Source organism: Piliocolobus tephrosceles, chromosome 7 (genome assembly GCF_002776525.5).
Source record: "Piliocolobus tephrosceles isolate RC106 chromosome 7, ASM277652v3, whole genome shotgun sequence".
Classification (NCBI taxonomy): domain Eukaryota; kingdom Metazoa; phylum Chordata; class Mammalia; order Primates; family Cercopithecidae; genus Piliocolobus; species Piliocolobus tephrosceles.
The window spans coordinates 69,335,508-69,359,846 of NC_045440.1; the positions used below are offsets into that span (position 1 = coordinate 69,335,508).

At 35.2% G+C, this 24,339-nt stretch overlaps 1 protein-coding gene across 4 annotated transcripts in view; it reads left to right on the forward strand.

Moving 5' to 3' along the window:
- The window catches only part of C7H8orf34 (chromosome 7 C8orf34 homolog), a 481,075-nt gene that overhangs the window by 1,138 nt on the left and 455,598 nt on the right, over positions 1-24,339 (forward strand). The gene's annotated exons all lie outside the window — the stretch shown is intronic.

Below are 24,339 nucleotides of genomic sequence, written 5' to 3' on the forward strand. Positions count from 1 at the left end.
ACGCGGCCGGGCGGGCACTTAGCCAGTTACCTGAACGCAGACAGGTGAGCTTGGGAGGGCCCAGCCTCAGCCTGGCAGCGGAAGTTTGAGCCCTCTGACTGTCGTGCACCTCTCAGCCACATGTTCAGTACCCGGGCAGGCTGAGGCAGGCGATGCCACGGATGCACACACTCAGACTGTGTTGCACATGCACACTTTCTTTCTTGAATTCACGCTGTCTTGCGTGTTCGTGTTGGGTTTTCTTTTTTCTTTTTCTTTTCTTTTTTTAATGAGGGCGGTAATAGAACCCGAAAAGGCGGAGGAGGTGCTTAGCAGTTAATACGATTAACTGGAAGAAAGCTGAACTGGTGAGGAGTAGGCTTCAGTAGGTGCGGGCGTGATGAATGAAATTGGCAAACTGAGAGACTGCCATTGGTCACTGGACGAAAGGAGAGTCCTTTGCACTGCAGACCCCACATGTGTTAGCAGGAGAAAGGGACAGAGAAAGGTTCTGAAAAGCACACACGTATTTATGGAAGGAGACTATAGCTCTGAGCTGGTGTTTTGTTTTTTTTTTTTCCTCGCCATTAAAGAATTGACAAAAATACAGTAGAAGAGAGAGCGTGAGGACAAGAGAAAATGAGAACGAGAGATTGAAGCTTGGCACCAGCAAAGCGTCCCAGGGATTGCCTGGGTGCTGGGCAGGGGTGGGGCGTGCGGGCCGTAGTCAGAAGTGGAGGCCCTTGGGGAGGGACTCCCATGGTCCCATCCAGTTCAGGGGGTACTGACCGGCGGCGAGAGTTAGCGGGAGGGGCGAGGTACTCCCGCCCTGTCCCCGCCCCCCACGTCTCCCAGAGGCAGTTGTAGCTGTTCTTGGTCTTGGGTGAGGGCTTGGGGTGGGGATAGGGGGAGGTTACATGTCAGCGTCTGAGAGAGGCAGAATCGCGGCTAGTGGAAGAGGCTGCATTGGAGATCGCGGAGAACCTAGCAAAGACTGAAGAAAAGCAAGTGAGAACTGCGGAGAACAAAAAAAAATAATGCGAGTTAATGAGCCTGCAAAAAAAGGACGAGGAGGACAAACGTGTGGTCGAATAGGTCTTTTGGGAGGACTGGCTTCACATAACAAGATTTGCAAGATCTCCCAAGTTTTTCTGCCGAACTTTACCGATGATCTGTCTTGGACGATACGACCATTGTTTCAAGTGAAGCTCACATTGTGGGGTGCAGAGTCTTACAATTGCATTGATTCTTTTTTCTGCCAAAAATGTGAACAAAGGCAATCCATGCAAGAGCGAAATAAAATTGATGGAGCTAACAGATTTCTTTGCCTTTAGTTTAATGATTATTGATTATACATAATCCTATATAATTTTTTAAAATGCAGAAGCATAAACCTTCTGCAACGCGGTGTTATTAATTGCATCAAAAGAATCATAAAATAAATACATTTAGAATGTGTGTTTGCTCTCTACGCTCCTAGAGTATAAAGTACAATTAGCCTGAGAGAATAAACGAATTGTTTTTAATAAATACCATTTTCATTTGTTATTTTAAAATCCTCAAGATTCTTTCCAAGTGATAATAACAAAATTAGGAATATATGTGAACTTTCTACAGAATTAGAAAATAAACTCAAATGGATATTTATCAAGTACCCCCTAACCCCCACCCTTTAATATTCACCAGCAAGTTCTGCGCTGAAGAATTTTAAGTGATAGCAACATGTCTCATAAAAGCTTTAGGCCCAATCACCAGAAAACAAGCACCACCATGCTTCGTATTTTATTGAATACATATGACATACGCTGGCATTAGCTTAGATTGCAGTGGTGAGGAGTGCATTTTTAAGGTTTGATGTTCACTTTAAATAATTGAAGGGAGAAAAATGGATAATAAATTCTCTTTGACTAAAAGCTGGATGTAATACAGTTCCTTATGCAACAATTTTGATTACGATAGAGCTTGATTTTGAGAGTACAATTATATGTATTTCACAAAATTGGAAGATTTTACTAGCATGTAGCCTATCTTGTTTCATGTTAGAAAACCAGTGAAAAAATGCCACCTGTGAAATGGACATTGTTTACCTAGGGACTGTTCTCTTCTAGGACCTTACTCAATAGTTTTCACAGGAATTGATTTGGGTCAGAGGAGGCACCCAGCAATCTGAACATATTAAGAAGCAGCAAAAATGTTTGCTACAATTTTAATTTCTGGGCCACGTTTTGAGAAACTGAGCTAAAATCTCCATTTACCACTCACAAATTGAAATTGGCAACTCCATGTCTCGTCATCTATGCTTTGTTGTGTTAAGTCAGTGGGACCTGACACAGGCTTCTTTCAGTTTGGAAAATATGCAGTATCTGACAATATGTCCCCCTTGTGGATAGTTTAAGTTAGGAATGTTTTAAGAAAACTTAATTGGTGTGAGGTACTTTAAAGATAATCCATGAATGTTATTTAAAGCAATAGCAAAAAGTAACCTATTCACTGATATTGAGAATACTTGTATCCTCTTTTTTACCTGTAGGACTTATTTACCTAGTTTGTTTACTTAGTTTATTTCTTACTTAATTTGTTTATTGCTAATGTTTTTTGATTTGAGATGCTTATGAAAGTGTTACATGCAGTATGGAGTTTCAAAAATAATTTTAAATTGATATTAATTTTGTTTCCAGCTGACTCAGGAGAATAAATTTGTACTACTTTTAAATTTCATTGAAGATGTTTTGAAGCATTACAAAACTATGCCTAAAAATCATTGCATTAGAATTCTGGACAATGATATTCTGATTAGATAATATGTAGGTATAAGATGAAAAATACATTTCACAAACTTTCCAAGTTTTGTAAGAGTTAGTAGTTTACATCTTACAGAATATGTATTTGTGATATATATAAATATTATATATAGTGGAATATATATATTCCATGCGTGTTTGTATACACACACACACACACACATTTTATATAAGGAAATAGAAACTTTTTAGTTTCTCCCATTCCCATTAAGTAAATAGAATAATTAGTTGAGGATTATTGATTGGAAGATGCTCAGGGCAGTTATGTATCTTGGTTAGGCCTGATCATACTCACAAGAGTGTGAAATCATAAATTATTAAAAAGCTGAATAGCGGGGATCATCATAAAATCACCATAGAATTTTTAAATTTGTGTACTGAAGATGTGGCAAACCAAAGTCACTACATTTCTCTAAGTGTGTTATGACCCACTCCAAATAGAATGGAATCACTCTATCACTTTCTCTGTTCCGCTCAAATTGCTTCTACTCACATGGTGTAAATTTGCATTAACTGATTTGGCATATATGTTATGAAGTGGACTTATCAAACTTGTGGTCAAAGCCAGCATCACTTATATATTTTGCTATTGCCCAGCTAGCTCTTCTCTAGTACCCCGCTGCACATCTTCCAGCCATGTATGCAACCCTAAACTCCGATTTGCTGCCAACCCTCAGCAAGCCCATTATTTCACTTTATTGACCTCCCTGTTCATATCTTAAAAATACCCCCTGCTTTTATCAGAGAGCTGTAGTGTGTGTGGAGGTCTCCTTTGGTTGTTTCCCCTCTCATAAGGATCACGGCCTTGGGCTACCTGTTGTTTAATACATGAAAAGAAATGTTTTGTCCTATTTAGGCAGGCTTATGATTGTTTAGGGCAGTGGTTTGGTGATAAGAAGGATACTAGTTACTCACTTATGGCCAGAGGGGAAATTCCCTTCCAGAAAGATATTTTAATATTTAAAAATAGGTTGTCATTAATAAAGGTAAAATGTCATTTTAATAAAAATGATTAGGAAAATGCTTTTATTAAAGAAGCAATACAATATAAGCTTGGTACTTATAATATGTTCAACTTAAATATTGTAAATATATTTTTTGGAGTAATGATTGTCAGGTGATCTTCCCCAGTGCTTGAGGTTATGAAGACATTTCCTATATCAAAATTTGCATTACTCTTTATAATCTCAGAGCATTTAGAGGAGGCAGAAGACAAAGAAAGCAGTTCATTTTATAAAATTTTGCCCAGAGTCCAAGTTAAGTGTTGTCATTGATTTACTTCAAAACAGTTTTTTAAAATGTTACTTTAATTGACATGTTTCTGTTACCAGCCCATTTATTTTTCATTTCTGCCTTAATGTATTTTATTTTCATGCAGCTTTTAAATAGCTTTCAAAGTGACTCAAAATTCAACTCAATAAATAGCTCACTATATAACCTTAGAAATAATAATATGTACATATACCAATATGGCATCAATAACTTTGAAAAAAGAAATAATATTTTGGGCAGGCATGGTGGCTCATGCCTGTAATCCCAGTACTTCGGAAGGTTGAGGCAGCTGGATCACTTGAGGTCAGTAATTTGAGACCTAAGACCGGCATGGCCAACACAGTGAAACCACATCTCTACTAAAAATTCAAAAATTAGCCAGGCATGGCAGTGCATGCCTGTAATCCCAGCTCCTCAGGAGGCTGAGGCAGTAGAATCACTTGAACCCAGGAAGTGGAGGTTGCAGTGAGCCAAGACCATGCCATTGCATTCCAACCTGGGCAACAGAGCGAGACCCCATCACAAAAGAAAGAAATAAGTCATATTTTTAATCCACACAAATTTTTAATGTGATCAATGGAAATATGAGACTACAAAAATAACATAGACTTTCCTACCCCCGCTCTTTTTTTTTTTTTTGGTGATTCAATTAAGAAGCCATGAACCATACAAAGAGAACAGCTAAGACCCATAGGACAAGGACAACTAAGTTGGGAGTTCACCTGGAAAGTATCGGAGCATGATTAAAGAAAGGGGCTGAGTGGGCAGTGGCCTGGCAGGGTCAGAAGATTTGTTACATACAAGGTGGGGGCAGGGTATTGAGAAAATAATTAAATATATTGAAAATATATTGAAAAAATATATATTCATGTCAGCCTTCTTTCTGATGGACATAGGAGTCACAGAGATAGTAGAGGGAAAGCTAGAATGAACCCTGTGTTGATTTGAAATTGGAGGTGTTGGTGTGATCTCATGACTTTCAATAATAGAAATATGTGTAGAGGTAATAGAAATAAATATAGATTTGTATGTATTTACATATACTTAAGTGCATATACCTACATTTACTTTCCAACTTTGTCTACTGGAAGGGCCTGGGAATAGCAACATCCTGGTAACAGTGAACACACCTAGCACCCACATTTTGGTTTCTAAATACCGTTCTCCAGTAAGTAGAACCAGGTATCCTTGAAGAAATGGTTGATTCCAGGTTTGGGGCTAAGCAAGGTATGGAGTATCATATGTCAAAAAGTAAGGAAGAGCTCAAAGAACAGTAGGTATGTATCAAAGGACACAGAGGAGGTGCCTACCCCTAATACATCTTGAGGGTCAAAATCAAAAATGATAGTAAGAAATTATTTTACTGAATAAAATAGGAATATTTTACTTCACTGGGATCTAATGGAATGTGGAATGTGCTCAATTCATGGGGAGAAGAGACAGCATTACCTTATGGTAGAATGCCAACTAGTAAAAGTAGAAGGATGATGGAATTAGAAAATCACTACTTGGCAACCATCTGAAAGATAATTCAGGCAAGAAACATTAATCAGTACTAAAATCAATGGGTAAAAGTTGGATAAACAATGAGGTGTTACATAATCTCTAAGTATCTGCCTACAAAATACTTGTAAATTACAAAGGGAAAAAGTAACTTTACAGTAAAGAAACCAGGCTGACACTGAGATAAAGCAATATTTATGCCCATGGTAGAATGCATTTAAAAAACACAGCATTGTTTTGTGATTTTCCTGACAATCATGTATAACCTGAATTGAAGAATGAGAAAAGATCTCATAAAGCTAATAGAGAAAATCTATAAAGTAACTTTTCTAGAGTTTTCAAAAATGTTACAGTCATGAGGGTCAAGAGAGGCCTCAGACTGAAGGGACATGGCAACTAAGTGCAAAATATGGTTCTAGATATAATATTTCTGCTATGAAAGAGATTATTGGGAAAGTTGACAAAATTTGAATGTGGTCTCTATGTGAAGGGAACAAGGAATTATTTGTATTGTTCCTAAACTTTTACTATAAATTTAAAATTACCTCAAAAGAAAAATTACTAAAAATAATTTAAAAGAGCACCTAGAAATCAGTATTTGCAAAACAGTTCACCCACTGGGTTTCTTTAAACAGTAAATTGTGTGAATGTAGTTAAGAATTTCATCAATGTTTATACAAGGAAGTGACTTATACAATAAATAGCTAAAAATTTGAGTAATGAAAATGTGCAATTCTGGTTAACTAAGCATATGCATTTTCCTCTTCTCCCTCTCAAAATCATTTTGAAATATCTGAAAAAAGTATTTACACAATAAACACATGAGAGTGCTGGAACACAAGAAAGAGTGCTGAGAGAGACACTTTCTCCTTTGTGTACAGAATTTCTTCATTACGAATGGTGACATCTTCTTTGCACCTATATATAGTCAGTAACCCGGAGTGAATGATGTGTTTTCTTAGTTTTACTGCTGCTATTACACAATGCCTTTATTTCTCACAGTTCTTGAGACTGGGAAGTCCAAGATCATGGTGCTGGCATTTGATCTGGTGAGGGCCCTCTTACTTTGCCCTCATGTGGCACAAGGCAGAAGGGCAAGCTAGCTGAACACTGTATGAAGCCTCTTTTAAAAGGGCTCTAATCCCATTAATGAGGGAGCAGCTTTCTTCGTCTAATCATCACTTAAAGACCTCACTTATAAATCCCCTGAGAATGGCAATGCATGAATTCTGAAGGGGCCACTTTCAAACCAGAGCATATGTAGTGAAAATATTGTTTGGAATTTCCTGGAAAGTACCTTAAAATGCATTGTCTCAGTTGGAACAGGTTCCTCATATGCTCTTCGTACTGTCTAGAAGCCTGTTTGTAATTCCTCTTCTCCTTACTCCTTCTGCATCTTCAGGCAACAACTAATCTTCTTTTTGTCACTGTGGATTAGGTTTCATTTTCTGGAGTTTTATGTATATGGAATCACACACTATGCATTTTTTTGGTATATCCTCTTTAACATCAAGTTAATAATTATTAACCTAATTATTTTAATATTCATCTATGTTGCAGCATGTTACCAATTTTTTTATGTCTTTTTATTGCTGAGTTGTATTCCATATGGCTATGTGCTTTCATTTTTCTTATGTAAATACCTGGAGTGGATTGACTGAACTACATGGTAGGTATATGTTAAATTTTTAAATAAACTAGCTATTCAAGTGGATGTACAATTCGACATTTCTGTGAACAGTTTATAGGAGTTCCAGTTGTTCCATATCCTCACCCAATCTTGGTATTGTCAGTCTTTTTAGCCAGAAACCCATTAACCATTCTAATAGATTTGTAATGATATCTCATTGTTATTTTGATTTATACTTCCCTGATGTCTAATGAGATGAATTTTCTTTTCTTGTGATTATTTGCCTTTCATATATCTTTGGTGATGTGTCTGTCCAAATATGTTGTCCATTTTTATTTGGGTTGTTTTGGAGTTTTAAGAATTTATGTTCTAGGTCCTTTTCACTTTCATATAAATTTTAGGATCATTTTGTTAATTTTCATATAAAAATACCTGCTGGAATTTTGATTGGGATTGTGTTGAATTTATAGGTGCTGTTAGGCAGAATTGATGTCTTAACAATTCTACATAGTCTTAACAATTTTCTACATAGTCTATGTAGAAAATTAGAGGGGATCTACAAAAAAGATACAAAAAATAATATGTAAGTTTATTAAGGTTTTAGATGCAAGGTACAAAATCAATTACATATTTATGTTCAAGCAAACAACCATTAGAAGTTAAAATAGTAAAAGTACCATTTATAATGGTATTAAAATATGAAATACTTAGGAATTACATTTTTAAAAGATATATAAGACCCCTATACTAACATGTATAAAAACTCTTGAAAAAATTAAAGAATATCTAAATAAATGAAGAGATGTACTCTTATTTATGAATAGGAAAACTCAATACTATTAATATATTGAATTATATATGCTACCTGACTTCAACAGTCATTAAATCAGTTATAAGTAAAAGGTAGTGCAGTATTGGTGTAAATTGAAATGGATTGTTACCTAAATGTAAAACCTTTTTTCTTCTCAAAGAGAGTGTAAGAGATAATTTTTGTGAGCTTGGGATTTGAAAATATTTCTTAAATATGACAGAAATATATAAACTGTAAAAAAATCAATAAAATTGACTTATTTAAAATTAAACATTTGTTCTTCAAAAGACATAGTTAAGAAAATGAAAAGGCAAACCAAAGATAGACTACATATCTGAAAAAAGACTCCTGTCTATTATATATAAAGAATACTTTTGTTATGATACTTTGCTATATATGATACTTTTGGTATGATAAGAGAAGAAAACAATTCAATAAATAAACAACGTAATTGAAGAGACACTTTTCATAAGAAGATGTATAGGTGGCAAAATAAGTGAATGAACAGCTGCTCAATATCATTAGGGAAATACAGCTAAACCCACTACCCATTCATTAGAATGTCTAAAATTAAAAAGACTAACTTTAATAAGTGTTGGTGAGGATTTGGAGCAATTAGAACTTTTATATACTGATAGTGGGAATGCAAAATGGTCCAACCACTTTGGAAAAAAGTTTGGCAAGTGAGGTTTATTTCTAGTAGCCCCAAATTGAAAACAGGTGGATTGATATGTTATTGGATAAAAAAATTGCATACATACATATACTATTCTTATATAAAAACATGAATTAATGATGCACACAGTAACACAAATGAATCATGACTTATGCTGAGTGAACAAAGCCAGAGGAAAATGAGATGAACTAAGCAGAAGTTTGTTCTCTGAAAGATTAATAAAACTGACCAAGCTTTAGCAAGACTCACGAAGGAAAAAGAGAAAAATCTCAATTCAAAAACAGGAATGATATGGGAGATCACTATGGACTGCAGACATCAAAAGAATAATAAGGTAATACTAGGGATGACTCTAGACACATAATTGACAATGTAATTAAAATAGACAAAGTCTTTGAAAATACAAATTGGACAATTCATGGAACACGAAGTACATAAATTGAATTGAATTTGCATTTTGAAAACTCCCTAAGTAAAGATCTTCTGGCCCAAATCAATTCAATGAAGATTATCATCAAACATTTAAAAAAGAATCAATACTAATTCTATATACTCTCTTCCAAAAGAGGAGGAAATAATTCCCAGTTTATTTTATGAAGCTAGTTTTACCCTTTTGCCAAAACCGGACAAAAACTGTATGAAAAGGAAAACTACAGATAAAATTCATTACATTATGAATATAGACACAAAAAACCTTAACAAAATTAAACAGAATTCAGAAATTTAAAAAAAAAAAAAAAAAAAAAAAACTTACGCACCATGACCAAGTGAGGTTTCTTACAGGGATGCAAGGATAATCCAATTAGAAAATCAATGTAATCAACTGTCTTTGTACCTTCAGCCTACTATAATGAAAATACCATAAATTAGGTGACTTATAAGCCATAGAAATTTATTTCTCACAGTTCTGGAGGCTGGAAGTCCAAGATCAAGGTGCTTGGCAGATTTGGTGTCTGGTGAGGGCCCACTTTCTGATTCACAGATGGTGGCTTCTCTATGTGTCTTCACATGGAAAGGGCAAAGGAACTCTCTTGGATCTCTTCTAGGGATGCCAGTCCCATTCATGAGGGTTGTCAAAGTACAGAAGTAGTTCAATGGAGGGAGGATAGCTTTTTTAACTATCAATGCTGCTGGAGCATTTGGATATCCATTGGCAGAAAACCAAGGCTCAACCTCAGTCTCACACCTTATACAAAAATTTACTTAAAGTATGTCACAGATTTAATGATGTCACATATATGTGAAATCTAAAAAAAAAAAAAAAAAAAAAAAGGAACTTATAAAAGCAGAGAATATTAATAGAATACTGGGTACCAGATAATATAGTGTGGGTATCCCCTCCATATCTCATGTTGAGATGTAATCGCTAGGGTTGAAGTTGGGGCCTGGTGGGAAGTGTTTGGGTCCTGGTGGCAGATCCCTCATGGCTTGGTGCTGGCCTCATGATAGGAGTGAGTTCTCACGAGATCTGTTTAAGTGGTGCAACACCTACCCCTGTGCCCCTCTGCCCATCCTGCTTTTGCCATGAAACATGCCTGCTCGTCACCTTTTGTCATGAGTAAAAGCTCCCTGAGGCTGTCCCAGAAGCTGAGCAGATGCCAGTAATATGCTTCTTGTATAGCCTGCGGAACTATAAGCCAATTAAACTCTTTTCTTTATAAATTATCCAGTTTCAGGTATTTCTTTATAACAATGCAAGAATGGCCTAACACATCAGGGGTTGTGGGTGGAGTGTGTGAGGAGAAAGATTGGGAGATGTTGGTCAAATTATATGAGGTTTCAGTTAAACAGAAGGAATAAATTCTGGGCTCTATTTTATAGCACGGTGGCTGTAGTTAATAATAATGTATTGTATACTTGAAAATTCCTAACAGAGTACATTTTAGATGTTTTCACCACAAACAAAAATGATAAGTATATGAGGCAACAGATACGTTAATAAGCATGATTTAGTCATTTCACAATGTATAATATATCAAAATATCACATTGTACATCATAATATATATAATATTTGTCAATAAAAGTTATAGATGTAAATTTTGAAAACAACACTTAAAAACAAGGAAATTCTAAGGAAAGTTCTTAGAGATCTAGAGTTACACTTAGACTTGACACCATAAGCACAGTCTGTAGGAGGACATATTGATAAATTGGACCTCAGCAAAATTAAAAACTTTTGCTCTGTGAAAGACTGTATTAAAAAGATTAGAAGATAAGTTACTGGGTAGGAGAAAATATTTTCAAAGCACACATCTAACAAATGGATAAGATCTATTTATAGAATACAGACCTCTCAAACTCAGCAGAGTAGTAGCCCCCTCTTATCTCTGGTTTCAGTTACTCATGGTCAACCATGGCCCAAAAATATTAAACAGAAAATTCCAGAAATAAACAATTCATAAGTTTTAAATTACATATCATTCTGAGTAGCATTATTAAGTCTAACCCTGTCCCACTCGATTTGGGTGAGGGGTCAATCATTCCTTTGTCCAGCGTCCCCACATTTTCTATTCCACCCACCCACTTGTCAGTTACTTAGTAGCAGTCTCAGTTATCAGACTGACTGTTGTGGTATCTCAGTGCTTGAGTTCGAGTAACCCTTATTTGACTTGGTAATGGCCTCCAAATGCAAAAGTAGTGATGCTGGCAATTCAGCCATTCCAAAGAGAAGCCTTAACATGCTTAAGTGAAAAGGTGAAAGTTCTCTCCTTAATGGGGAAAGAAAAAGATCATAGGCTGAGGTTGCTAAGATATACAGTAGGAATGAAACTTCATGAAATTGTGAAGAGGAAAAGAAGAAATTTGTGTACAAGTAGGGTTGGTACTGTATATAGTTTCAGGCATCCATTGGGGGTCTTGGAATGAATACCTGCAAGCTAAGGGGAGACTACTTGTATAAATAAAACAAAACAAATTAACCAACACTCCTTTTAATAATCTAAATGCAATTAGAAAATGGATAAAAGACAAGAAGAGACATTTCACATAAGGGTGTATACTGATGGTAAATAAGTACATGAAAAGATGTTCAAAACCATTTGCCATTAGAGAAATACAAATTAAAACCACAATGAGAAATCACTACACACCTATCAGAACAGCTAAAATAAAACTGAGACCACCAAATGATGGTGAGGATGAAGAGAGACTGAATCACTCATGCATTGCAGGTAAGAATATAAAATGGTACAATCACTCTGGAAAACACTTTGACTAATTATTTTATTTTATTTTTACATTTATTTATTTATTTATTTTTGAGACAGGGTCTCACTCTGTGGCTCAGGTTGGAGTGCAGTGGCATGATCTTGGCTCACTGCAACTTCTGCCTCCCTGAACTCAAGGGATCCTCCCAACTTAGCCTCCCAAGTAACTGGGACTACAGGCACATGATGCCATGCCTGGCTAATTTTTTTTTTTTTTGAGACAGAGTCTCACTCTGCTGCCTAGGCTGGAGTGCAGTGGTGCAATCTCGGCTCACTGCAACCTCCGCCTCCCGGGTTCAAACGATTCTTCTGCCTCAGCCTCCTGAGTAGCTGGGATTACAGGTGTGCACCACCATGCCCAGCTAATTTTTGTATTTTTAGTAGAGATGGGATTTTATCATGTTGGTCAGGCTGGTCTCGAATTCCTGACCTCATGAGCCACCTGCCTCAGCCTCCCAAAGTGCTGGGATTACAGGCATGAGCCATCGTGCCCAGCCAAATTTTGTGTTTTTGTAGAGATGGGGTTTCACCATGTTGCCCAGGCTGGTCTCGAATTCCTGGGCTTAAGCAATTCACTTGTCTTGGCCTCCCAAAATGCTGGGATTACAGACATGCACCAACATACCCAGCTGAAAAATTATTTTAAAGTAGATATGCAACTACCAAGTATCAGTGTTCACACTCCTGAACATTTATCCCCGACAAATGAAGATTTATGTTAACACAAAAACTTGTACATGATGTTTCTAGTAGTAGTATTTACGATAGTAAAAAAACTAGGAACAACCCAGATATGACTGAATCACTAAACAAATGCGGTACGTTCATGACATGGAATACTATTCAGCAGTTAAAAAGAATAAGCTATTAATGCATGCTAAAATCTAGATGAATTTCCAGAGAAATATGCTGAGTGAAAAAAGCCAAATGAAAACTTTATGTGTTGTATGATTATGTGATTACATTTATAAAATAGTGACAAAATTTTTATTTGTGATTTTTGGGTGTCAGGGATGGAGTAGGGAAATGAGGAAAGTGGATGAAACAATGTAACAACATCAGGGATTCTTATTGTGATCGAAATGTTCTATACCCTGACTTTGTCAATATAAACACCCTGGTTATGATATTCTTCTATAGTTTTGCAAAAATATTACCAATGAGGGAACATGAATAAAATGTACATGGGATTTCTTTATATTATTTCTAACAACTGAATATGAGTCTACAATTACTTCAAAACATAAAGTTTAATGAAAAATATTCCCAGCCCAAAATATAGTTTTTTAACTTTCAAGAAAAGTAGGCAGGGTTGCATAATAGAAAGAAGAGAGCAAATTATAGCATGAGTTAATTGGAAGGTAAAGTAATTTGAATATACAAAAAGATTGGATAAAGATAAAGAAGTGAAAAATATAAGAGCAAAATATGTGTTAAGCAAACTTTTTGTAATTTTTATTGGTGGGGAGTAACATGGGTAGTGATCTGTGATATTGATGGAAAAGTATTAACATATGTGTTGAAAATTTTAAAGTAATCTCTAGAATATAAATGTGTTGCTTCCAAATAATTAGAAACACAATACCAAAAAGTAAGTAATATTTAGTTAAATTAACAAGAGTAGCACATTAAAGACATCACATGAGACAGCATGAGAAGTGGAAAACAAAAGGAGATACCAGAAACAAGTCCAGACAGAGCAGTAAGTTTAATAAATATAAATGTATTAAGTTATTTTATCAAATCACAGATTCCTAGATGGGATTAAAAATCTTTGCATAATCTGTATGAAAGACACACCAGGAACAAGATGATACAGAATGCTGAATACAAAGGAAAACGGAAAAATATTTACTAATAATACTGAGACAATTGACATTGCATTGCTAGTATCTGGCACAATAGAATTCAAAGTGAGGTACATTATATTTGTTATAGAGATTTTAAAATATTTATTATACATAAGTATTCCATGATATACTTTAAAAACTTTTATGCCCATAAAGTAAAGCTTTGAAATATATATAGAAAAGCCAAAAAGTACAGAAAGAATTCATAGTAGGCAGACTTAAAATATTTCCCTTAGGAGTACACATTTACCAAATTGGTAAAACAAGGAGGAACTGAATAACCAGTTTATAGGCCTGACAGTCAACTATATCAGCTTAGAAATACAAGGAAGAATGAATATTCATAGTAGGAAAATTTAAAATATTTCTTTCAGGAGTATATCTATCAAATTGGCAGAGCAAGTAATTAATACAGAAAGGAATGGAATAACCAATTGAGAAGCTTGATTATACATACATACATATATATACATATATATGTACATACGTGTGTGTATATTTATACATATATACATATAAGTGGATATATATATTTGTTTGTGTGTATAATATATATATGTGGCGTGTGTGTCAAGGTACAGAAACATTTTCATCAAGTAAATTTGTACATTTAAAAAATACACACATAGTATTTAAAAAAAATTTTACCATGATTTAAGCTACAAAGAAAATACTAACAAATGTATTACCGTAGAAAACTGTACAGGCCACATTTTCTGACCACAATGCCCAGTTGTATTTAACAACCAAAGCACACCTTCCTGAATAACACATCTTGCTCCACCCTGTCCCCCACATCTATGTTAACATTGTTCTACATAATACATGTTAGTAAAGAAATCAATTGTTTTGAAATTGTACTGAATGAAATAAGATATGTTATGTATTTCAATATGTATGTAGAAATGCCTCAATACCACTAATTGAATGTGTCTCCTTTCTTAGCTGATTGGAAATATATTTTACATACTAATTTCCCATATTAGAGACTTTCTGAGAATCCCAAATCTCTGCATTGAAATAAACATATTTTAATAATCTTCCTACCTTTTTTTTTTTTTTTAGAAAGACCATATTGTTAGAGAGGATTTAGGTTCACAGCAAAACTGAGAAGAAGCTACAGAAGTGTCTCATATGCCACCTGCCCCATGCAGGCACAGCCTCCCCCATCACAACATCCTCCACCAGAGTGTAACATCTGATAGAATTGATGAACTTACATTGACACATCCTTATCACCCAAAGTCTATAGTTTACAGTAGGGTTCACTCTTGGTGTACATTCCATGGGTTTGGACAAATATATAATGATGTATATTCACCATTATAGTGTCATACAGAATATTTTCACTGTCCTAAAAATCCTCTGTATTTTGCCTATCCATCTCTCCCTCCCCCATAAATCCTGGCAGTCCCTGATATTTTTACTGTCTCCATATTTTTGGCTTCTCTCAAATGTTACATAGTTGGAATCATACAGCATGTAGCCTTTTCAGATTGGCTTATTTCACTTAGTAACATGCAGTTAAGTTACCTCTATGTCTTTTCATGGCTTGACAGCTCATTTCTTTTTTAGTTCTGAATAATATTTCATTGTTTGGATATACCATAGTTTATCCATTTCTCTACTGAATGAAGGAGATTTTAATTCCTTCTGAGTTTTAGCAATTATAAATAAAGCTGCTACAAACATCCGTATGCAGGCTTTTACGTGGACATAAGTTTTTATTTATTTAATTTTATTTTTAACTTTTATTTTAGGTTTGGGGGTATATGTGAAGGATTATTATATAGATAAACACATTTCATGGGGAGGCTGTTGTAAATATTATTTCATCACCCAATATTAAGCCTAGTACCCAGTAGTTATCATTTCTGCTCCTCTTCCCTCTCCCATCTTCCACCCTCAAGTAGACCCCAATGTCTGGTGTTTCCTTCTTTGTGTTCATAAGTTATTAGCATTTAGCTCCCACTTATAGATAAGAACATGCGGTATTTGGTTTTCTGTTCCTGTTTGTGTTTGCTAAGGATAATAGCCTCCACCATCTCATCTTTTTATGGTTGCATAGTATTCCATGGTGTATATGTCCTACATTTTTTTAATCCAATCTGTCATTGACAGGCATTTAGGGTGATTCCCTGTCTTTGCTGTTATGAATAGCAATGAACATCATGTGTATGTGTCTTTACAGTAGAATGATTTCTATTCCTCTGGGTATATGCCCACTCATGGGGTTGCTGGGTCAAATGGTAGTTCTCTTTTTAGGTCTTTGAAGAATCACCATATTGCTTTCCACAATTGAACTAACTTACACTCCCAACAGAGTGTAAGTGTTCCTTTTTCTCCACAACCTCAGCAGCATCCGTTGATTTTTGACGTTTTAGTAATAGCCATTCTGACTGGTGTGAGATGGTATCTCACTGTGGTTTTGATTTGCATTTATCTAATGATCAGTGATGTCAAGCTTTTTTTCATACATTTTTTTGGCCACTTTTATGTCTTCTTTTGAGAAGTGTCTGTTCATGTATTTTGCCCACTTTTTAATGGGTTTATTTTTCCCTTGTAAATTTGTTCAACTTCCTTAACGATGCTGGGTATTAGGCCTTTGTCAGATGCATAATCTGCAAATATTTTCTCCCCCCTCTGTAGGTTGTCTGTTTACTCTGTTGATATTTTCTTTTTCTGTGAAGAAGCTCTTAAGTTTAATTAGATCTCATTTGTCAATTTTTGCTTTTATTCTGATTGCTTTTGGTATCTTTGTCATGAAATCTTTGCCCATTCCTATGACCAGGATGGTATTGCCTATGTTGTCTTCCAGGATTTTTATAGTTTTGGGTTTTACATTTATGTCTTTAATCCATCTTGAGTTTATTTGTTGATTTTTGTATGTAATGTAAGGCAGGAGTCCAGCTTCAATCTTCTGTATATGACTAGCCAGTTATCCCAGCACCATTTGTTGAATAGGGAGTTTTTCCCCATTGCTTGCTTTTTTCAGCTTTGTCAAAGATAAAATGGTCATAGATGTGTAGCTTTATTTCTGGGCTCTCTATTCTGTTCCACTGGTCTATGTGCCTGTTTTTGTACCAGTACCATGCTGTTTTGATTACTGTACCCTTGTAGTATAGTTTGAAGTTGGGTAATGTGATGTCTCCAGTTTTATTCTTTTTGCTTAGAATTGCCTTGACTATTCAGGCTTGATTTTGGTTCCATATGAATTTTAAAATAGTTTTTTCCAGTTTTGTGAAGAACATTGTCAGTAGTTTGATAGGAATAGCATTGCATCTATAAATTGCTTTGGACAGTCTAGCCATTTTCATTATATTGATTATTCCCATCCATGAGCATGGGATGTTTTTTCATTTGTTTGTGTCTTCTCGGAGTTCTTTGAGCAGTGTTTTGTAATGCTTGTTGTAGAGATCTTTCTCCTCCCTGGTTAGCTGTATTCCTAAGTATTTTATTGTTTTTTTGTGGCAATTGTGAATGGGGTTGCCTTTGATTATCAGTTTGGCTGTCGTTGGTATAGGAATGCTAGTGACTTTAGTACATTGATTTTGTATCCTGCAACTTTGCTGAAGTTGTTTATCAGTTGAAGGAGCTTTGGGGCTGAGATTCTGGCATTTTCTAAACATAGAATCATGTGATATGCAAAGAGAGAGAGTTTGACTTCCTCTCTTCCTATTTGAATGCATTTTATTTCTTTCTCTTTCCTGATTGCCCTGGGCAGGGCTTCCAATACTATGTTGAATAGAAGTGGTGAGAGAAGACGTCCTTGTCGTTTGTCAGTTTTAAAGGTGGATGCTTCCAGATTTTGCCCATCAGTGTAATGTTGGTTGTATATTTGTCAAAGATGACTCTTATTATTTTGAGGTATGTTTCTTCAATACCTGATTTACTGAGCGTTTTTAACATGAAGGAGTATTGAATTTTATCAAAAGCCTTTTCTGTGTCTATTGAGATAATCATGTGGTTTTTGTCTTTAGTTCTATTTATGCGATGAATCACATTTATTGATTTGCATATGTTGAACCAACCTTGCATCCTAAGGATTAAGCCTACTTGATCATGGTGGATTAGCTTTTTGATGTGCTGCTAGATTCAGTTTGCAGATATTTTGTTGAGAATTTTTGCATTGATGTTCATCAAGGATATTGGCTTGAAGTTTTTCTTCTTTTTGTTGTGTCTCTGCCAGGTTTTGGTATCAAGATAATGCTGACCTCATATAATAGGTTGGGGAGGAGTCTCTCCTCCTCAATTTTTGGGAACAGTTTCAGTAGGAATGGCACTAGCTTTTCTTTGTACATCTGGTAGAATTTGGTTGCGTTTCTATCAGGTTCCAGGCTTTTTTTAGTTGGTAGGCTGTTTATTATGGATTCAATTTCGGAGCTTGTTACTGGTCTGTTCAGGGAATCGATTTCTTGTGAGAGTGTATGTGCCCAGGAATTTATCTATGTCTTCTAGGTTTCAAGTTTGTGTGTAATAGAGGTGTTCACTGTAGTTTGTGATGGTTGTTTTTATTTCTGTGGGGTCAGTAGTAACATTCCCTTCATCATTTCTAAATATGTTTATTTGGATCTTCTCTCTTTTCTTCTTCATTAGTCTAGCTAATGGATTATCTATTTTATTAATTTTTTTCAAAAAAATCAACTCCTGGATTGGTTGATCTTTTGAATGGTTTTTTGCATCTCAATTTCCTCCCATTCAGCTCTGAGTTTTGTTATTTCTCATCTTCTCCTAGCTTTGGGGTTGACTTCTTCTTGCTTCTCTAATTCTTTCAGTTGTGAAGTCAGGTTGTTAATTTCAGATCTTTCCAACTTTTTGATGTGGGTATTTAGTGCTCTGAATTTCCCTCTTAACACAGCCTTAGTTGTGTCCCAGAGATTCTGGTATGTTGTATGTTTGTTTTCATTATTTTCAAAGAACTTCTTGATTTCTGCCTTAACTTCATTACTTACCCATGTAACTGCATGATTTTGAGTGATTTTCATAGTTTTGATTTTTTTTTTTTTTATCATGCTGTGGTCAGAGAGTGTGTTTGGTATGGTTTTTGTTATTTTGCATTTATTGTGGATTGTTTTATGTACAATTATGTAGCTGATTTTAGAGTATGTGTCATGTGGTGATGAAACAAATGTGTATTCTGTTGTTTTTGGGTGAAGAGTTCTATAAATATCTATCAGATCCATTTGGTCCAATATTGAATTTAGGTTCTGAATATCTTTGTTAATATTCTGCCTTCATGATCTGTCTAATACTGTTAGTGGAGTGTAGAAGTCTCCCACTATTATTGTGTGGGAGCCTATGTCTCCTTGTAGGTCTCTAAGTACTTGCTTTATGAATCTAGGTACTCCTGTGTTGTGTGCATACATATTTAGGATAGTTAGGTTTTTCTGTTGAATGGAACCCTTTCCAATTATGTAATGCCCTTCTTTGTCTTTTTTGATCTTCGTTGGTTTGAAATCTGTTTTGTCTGAAATTAGGATTGTAACTTCTGCTTTTCTTCTGTTTTCCATTTGCTTGGTAGATTTTCTTTTATCCCTTTACTTTGAGCCTATGAGTGTCATTACATGTGAGATGAGTCTCTTAAAGATAGTATACCACTGGGTCTTGCTTTTTTATCCAGCTTGCCACTCTATGCCTTTTAAGTGGTACATACAGCCCGTTTATATTCAAGGTTAGTATTGATATGTGTGGATTTGATTCTGTCATTTTTCTGTTAGCTGGTTATTATGTTGGCTTGTTTGTGTGGTTGCTTTACAGTGACACTGGTCTGTGTGTTTAAATGTGTTTTTGTGTTAGCTGGTAGCAGTCTTTCCTTTCTATATTAAGTGCTTCTTTCAAGATCTCTTGTAAGGCAGGTCTGGTGGCAATGAATTACCACAACTTTTGCTTACCTGAAAAGAATCTTATTTTTCCTTCACTTAAAAAGCTTAGTTTGGCTGCATATAGAATTCTTGGTTGAATAATTTTTTTCTTTAAGAATGTTGAATATCAGCCTCCAATTTATTCTGGCTTGTAGGGTTTCAGCTGAGAGATCCAGTTAGCTTGATGACGTTCACTTAGTATGTGAACTGCCTTTTCTCTCTAGCTGCCTTTAACATTATTTCTTTCATTTTGACCTTGGAAAATCTGATGATGATGTGTCTTGGAGCTGATCTTCTTGTGTATAATCTTGCAAGAATTGTCTGTATTTCCTGAATTTGACTATTGACATCTCTAGCAAGGTTGGGGAAGTTTTCATGTACAATATCCTAAAATATGTTTTCAAAATTGCTTGCTTTCTCTCCCTCCCTTTCTGGGATGCCATTGATTCATAGATTTGGGCTCTTTAAATAATCCCATACTTCTCAAAGGTTTTGTTCATTCCTTTTATTCTTTTTTCTTTATTTTTGTCGATATAAGTTTTCAATTCCTTTGGGTAAATACCCGGTAGCATGACTGCTGGACTATATGGTAAGTATAGGTTTAATTTTGTAAGAAACTGCCAAATTGTCTTCCAAAGTAGCTGTACCATTTTGAATTTCCACCAGCAAAAAATGAGTTCTGTTGCTTCACATCCTTGCCAACATTTGGTGTAGTCAGTGTTCTATATTTTGACCATTCTGATAGGTGTGTAGTGGAATCCCATTATTTTAACTTATAATTCCCTAATGGCATATGATGTTGAACATCTTTTCATCTGCTTATTTGCCATCTGTATATCTTCTTTGGTGAGCTGTTTGTTAAGGTCTTTGGCTAATATTTGAATCAGATTTTTTTATTGTTGAGTTTTAAGAGTTCTTTGTATGTTTTGAATAACATTCCTTTATCAGATATACTGTTTTGCAAATATTTTCTCCTACTCTGTGGCTTGGCTATTCATTCTCTTGAATTCTACCAAACATTTAAGAATAATTTTCGGTATTCAAAATATTAGGAAATCTGAATTAACAGAGATTGAACAGGAAACATATATGTAAGTCTTTATTCAATGCATTGAAAAAAGTTACATTATTATGTTAAAATGTGGGCCTACTTAGAGTTCAGAGACATGAAAACTATATCTGATATGTCATTTTGAAAGCAAATCATGGAAACTGGAAACATGCGCTCTTGCTAAGGCAAAGATGGTGTTTTGGTAGCTTTTCTTTTTCTTTTTAGACATTTTCTAAACAATAATTTTTATAGACATTACACAAAGTTATCTTCAAATTTCAGTCAGAAACTGCTCCATTTACTTGCCCTGTTATGCAGCCTCCACTCCTGGCTGTCAAGTTGCTGGGGAAAAGTGATCTAGTTTTCATGAATGCACTCCTTTAATTACTCACATGATTGTCTCAGGGACCCTTCCTATAAATTTTTATTCTGGACGTTCATTCAAATTTGGTAATATTGCAAATTGAAAGAGGCTTTTGGGTTTGAAATGTGTTACAATATATCAAAGTGAAAAAGAACTCTTTAAACCAGCAATTTCATTGTAGAAATGTGTTTTAGAAAAATATTTGCACACATGCAAAACATTTACAAGGACTTTAATTGCAAATTATGCAAGATGGTCAGAAGTTGTGAACAATAAATCTCTACAGATAGTAAATAGCATCTTTTTGAACACATATAACTGTTAAAAAGAATCAAATAAATATCCATATACTGAATGCCTATACTGACATGGAATGGTGTCTATATTTTTAAGGGACTGAATCTTGGAATGCTTATATCTCTTGCAACATAATGAAGTAGATAACTGACAATGATTCCTTATTAAATTACTTAGAAATTGCCTCCTTTTAAATGTACAGTTAAGGTTAAAACACAGTAGGGAAATCCGTGGGCTAGACATAAGTAGGAAATGGGTCATGAGACTGGGAGTTTGACACTGAATCCACACCTGCTGAGCATGTATGCTTCATCTCGAATTTTGAGCATGGGGTCTTAATGGCTATGTAAGGGACAGAAAATGTGGCCTTGGACCTAAACAATGAAGTATTAGAACTGCACTCCCCCACAAGGGACACCCACATATATAATAAAAGTCTAAATAAATGGATGAGGACTATAATACAGATAAAGAAAGTGGTAATGCTTTGGAGAGATAGGGGAAGTTTAACTATTTTGATATTTTCCAGTAGTTTTATGAGTGATGCATAAATGATTGTTACATTATTATTAATATATTGTATGTCTCAACAATAATAAAAAGTTATGGATGTGTGGATGTATGTATTGTATGTCTATATATGTGTATTGTATGCATATAATAAGTGTATGTATGTATATATATATATACACATATATATATACATACACACACAGTTGATCTATATTCTTGGGTTCTGCATTTGTGAACTTCAACCAACTGTGGAATGAAAATATTGGAAACAAATTGCATCTGTAATGAATATGTACAGACATTTTTCTTCATCATTATTCTCTAAACAATATGGTATAATACCGATTTACATAGCATTTACATTGTATTAGATATTATAAGTAATCTAGAGGTGATTAAGAGCATACAGGAGGATGTGCATAGGTTATACTATGTCATTTTATATGAGGAACTTGAGATCTGTGGGTTTTGGTATTAAAGGGAGGCCCTGGAACCAATCCCTTTCTGCATCTGAGGGAAAACTGTATACATCAAAACAAGATGTCTATATATGCTTGTATTTGTGTATGTGTTTGTTGTTTGGGGAATTAACATCAAATTGTTTACAGTGTTTACTCATACGTAAGGAGAGAGAGGAGCAGTCAGAGGGTGACTTTTAATTTGTGCCCTAAATTATTTCAATGTTTTAAAATATTTATATATTATATGTATATTTTTCAATAAAAACAAAAGTATGAGATTAGTTAGAATTACAGGTATTTTATCCATAATATTGTATAGTTCAATTCTGTAGAACTCATTGTTATAGAAAACTTATACCCAATTTTATTTGAAAGATAGCAGACCCAATAATCATAGTACTATTCTAGGCAATTTATTCTTACAGAATTTTTTTGTTTGTTTGTTTTTAGAGACAGGGTCTCATTCTGTTGCCTAGACTGGAGAGCAGTGGTGTGATAATAGCTTACCGCAGCCTAGAATTCCTGTGCTCGTTTAATTCTTTTGCCTCAGACTCTCAAAGCACTGGGATTGCAGGTGTGACCCAGCACCCAGCTGAGAATATTTTTATTTTGAAATAAAATAATGGTAAAGGCTACTGGGCTTGAGAGTAATGGGGCTGCATCATCCTTCCCTGATTGACTGTCAGAGTTGAGTGGATGGGTATGACTGGTCTAAGTAGAGCTTCTCTTTCTATGCCATTCCTCTGTGTCTCCCAGAGGTCACAGTATATTGAGAGACAGAGAGAGAGAGAGAAGGTTTGCCTACCATCAAGGGTGTGTGATTATCAGGTATCTGTAAACAAGAGATATTTGTTCATACATTATATCATGCCCTGTATCTCACAGTAGATCGTAAAATCTTGAGGGTGGAAAACAGGTGTTTTGCTTCATGTTTCATTGTGCGTCTTTACAATAGCCCTGTACAGATGCACAACATACAGATACTGTAGCATCTAGGGGAGCATGGGCCATAAAGCAGGGGCTCAGCAAATATCTGTTGAAGTAAACAAAGCAACTTGTGTATGTTTTCATCCTATTTGGAAAGAAAAAACATTGAAAATAGAACCAGTTAGCAAACAGCATATTAATATTTATTCTTTTAAGATCTAGAGAAAAATAATCACCATCCCATTAAGTTACCTTTATGTACAGTGGATATGTTTTAATTATATACTTAACTACATAATTAGCTTTCAGTCATCTTTTTCTCTTTTAATATTTGCTTTCAAGAGAGGGGCTGAGAAATAAATTCACACTCAAAGTGTAATGTATAACCCCCCCAACACACACACACCACCAAACACACACACAACAAGTGCATTTGCCTTTAATAGGGAGGAAGTTGCATGAGACAGCTATATCCGGGAGATAATCTTTGGGAATAACTCAGGTTTCGCAATCTGTCTGCTTGACCCTGAGCAAGTGATTTAATCTCTGTTAACATTGGAGTCTTGATCTGCAAAATAATACCTAACGGGGACACTGTGAGGAATTTATGAGATGCAAACGGTTTGAAGAGCCTAATTCTGTGACTGGCATTTGGTGGACACCCAATACATTTTGGCTAGCATCACAGTAGATGCTGTTGCTTCTCTTTTCTATTAATATTAATGGCCCAGTGACAGACCAGGTGGAGAGATCTTTTGAAGGCTGTCTTCTGGTATCCTGAGATTAGAGCTCAGAGTGTGCATCTGTTCTTTTAGGTTGTAGCTCTGGTATCTGTAGAAAAGCTCTTGGTGATGGTATAAAAGAGAGCAGCACTTGACAGGGCAAAGTGTATGTTTCTGTGTTCGTCAGTGGGAGCAGAGGAAGCCTAGCTTGCTCCTGCATCTCCACAGTGACAATATACTTTGGCAAACTTTGCAAACATACCATATAATTAGAAGACAATCCGGAATATGTCCTATCATCTCAGAGAGGCAATCTGGATCACCCTTAACTAAAATAACACACACAACTCCAACTCCCCTGTTGCTCTGTAATATAATTGTCCTTGATTTTTCTTCAATCATCATCTAAAATC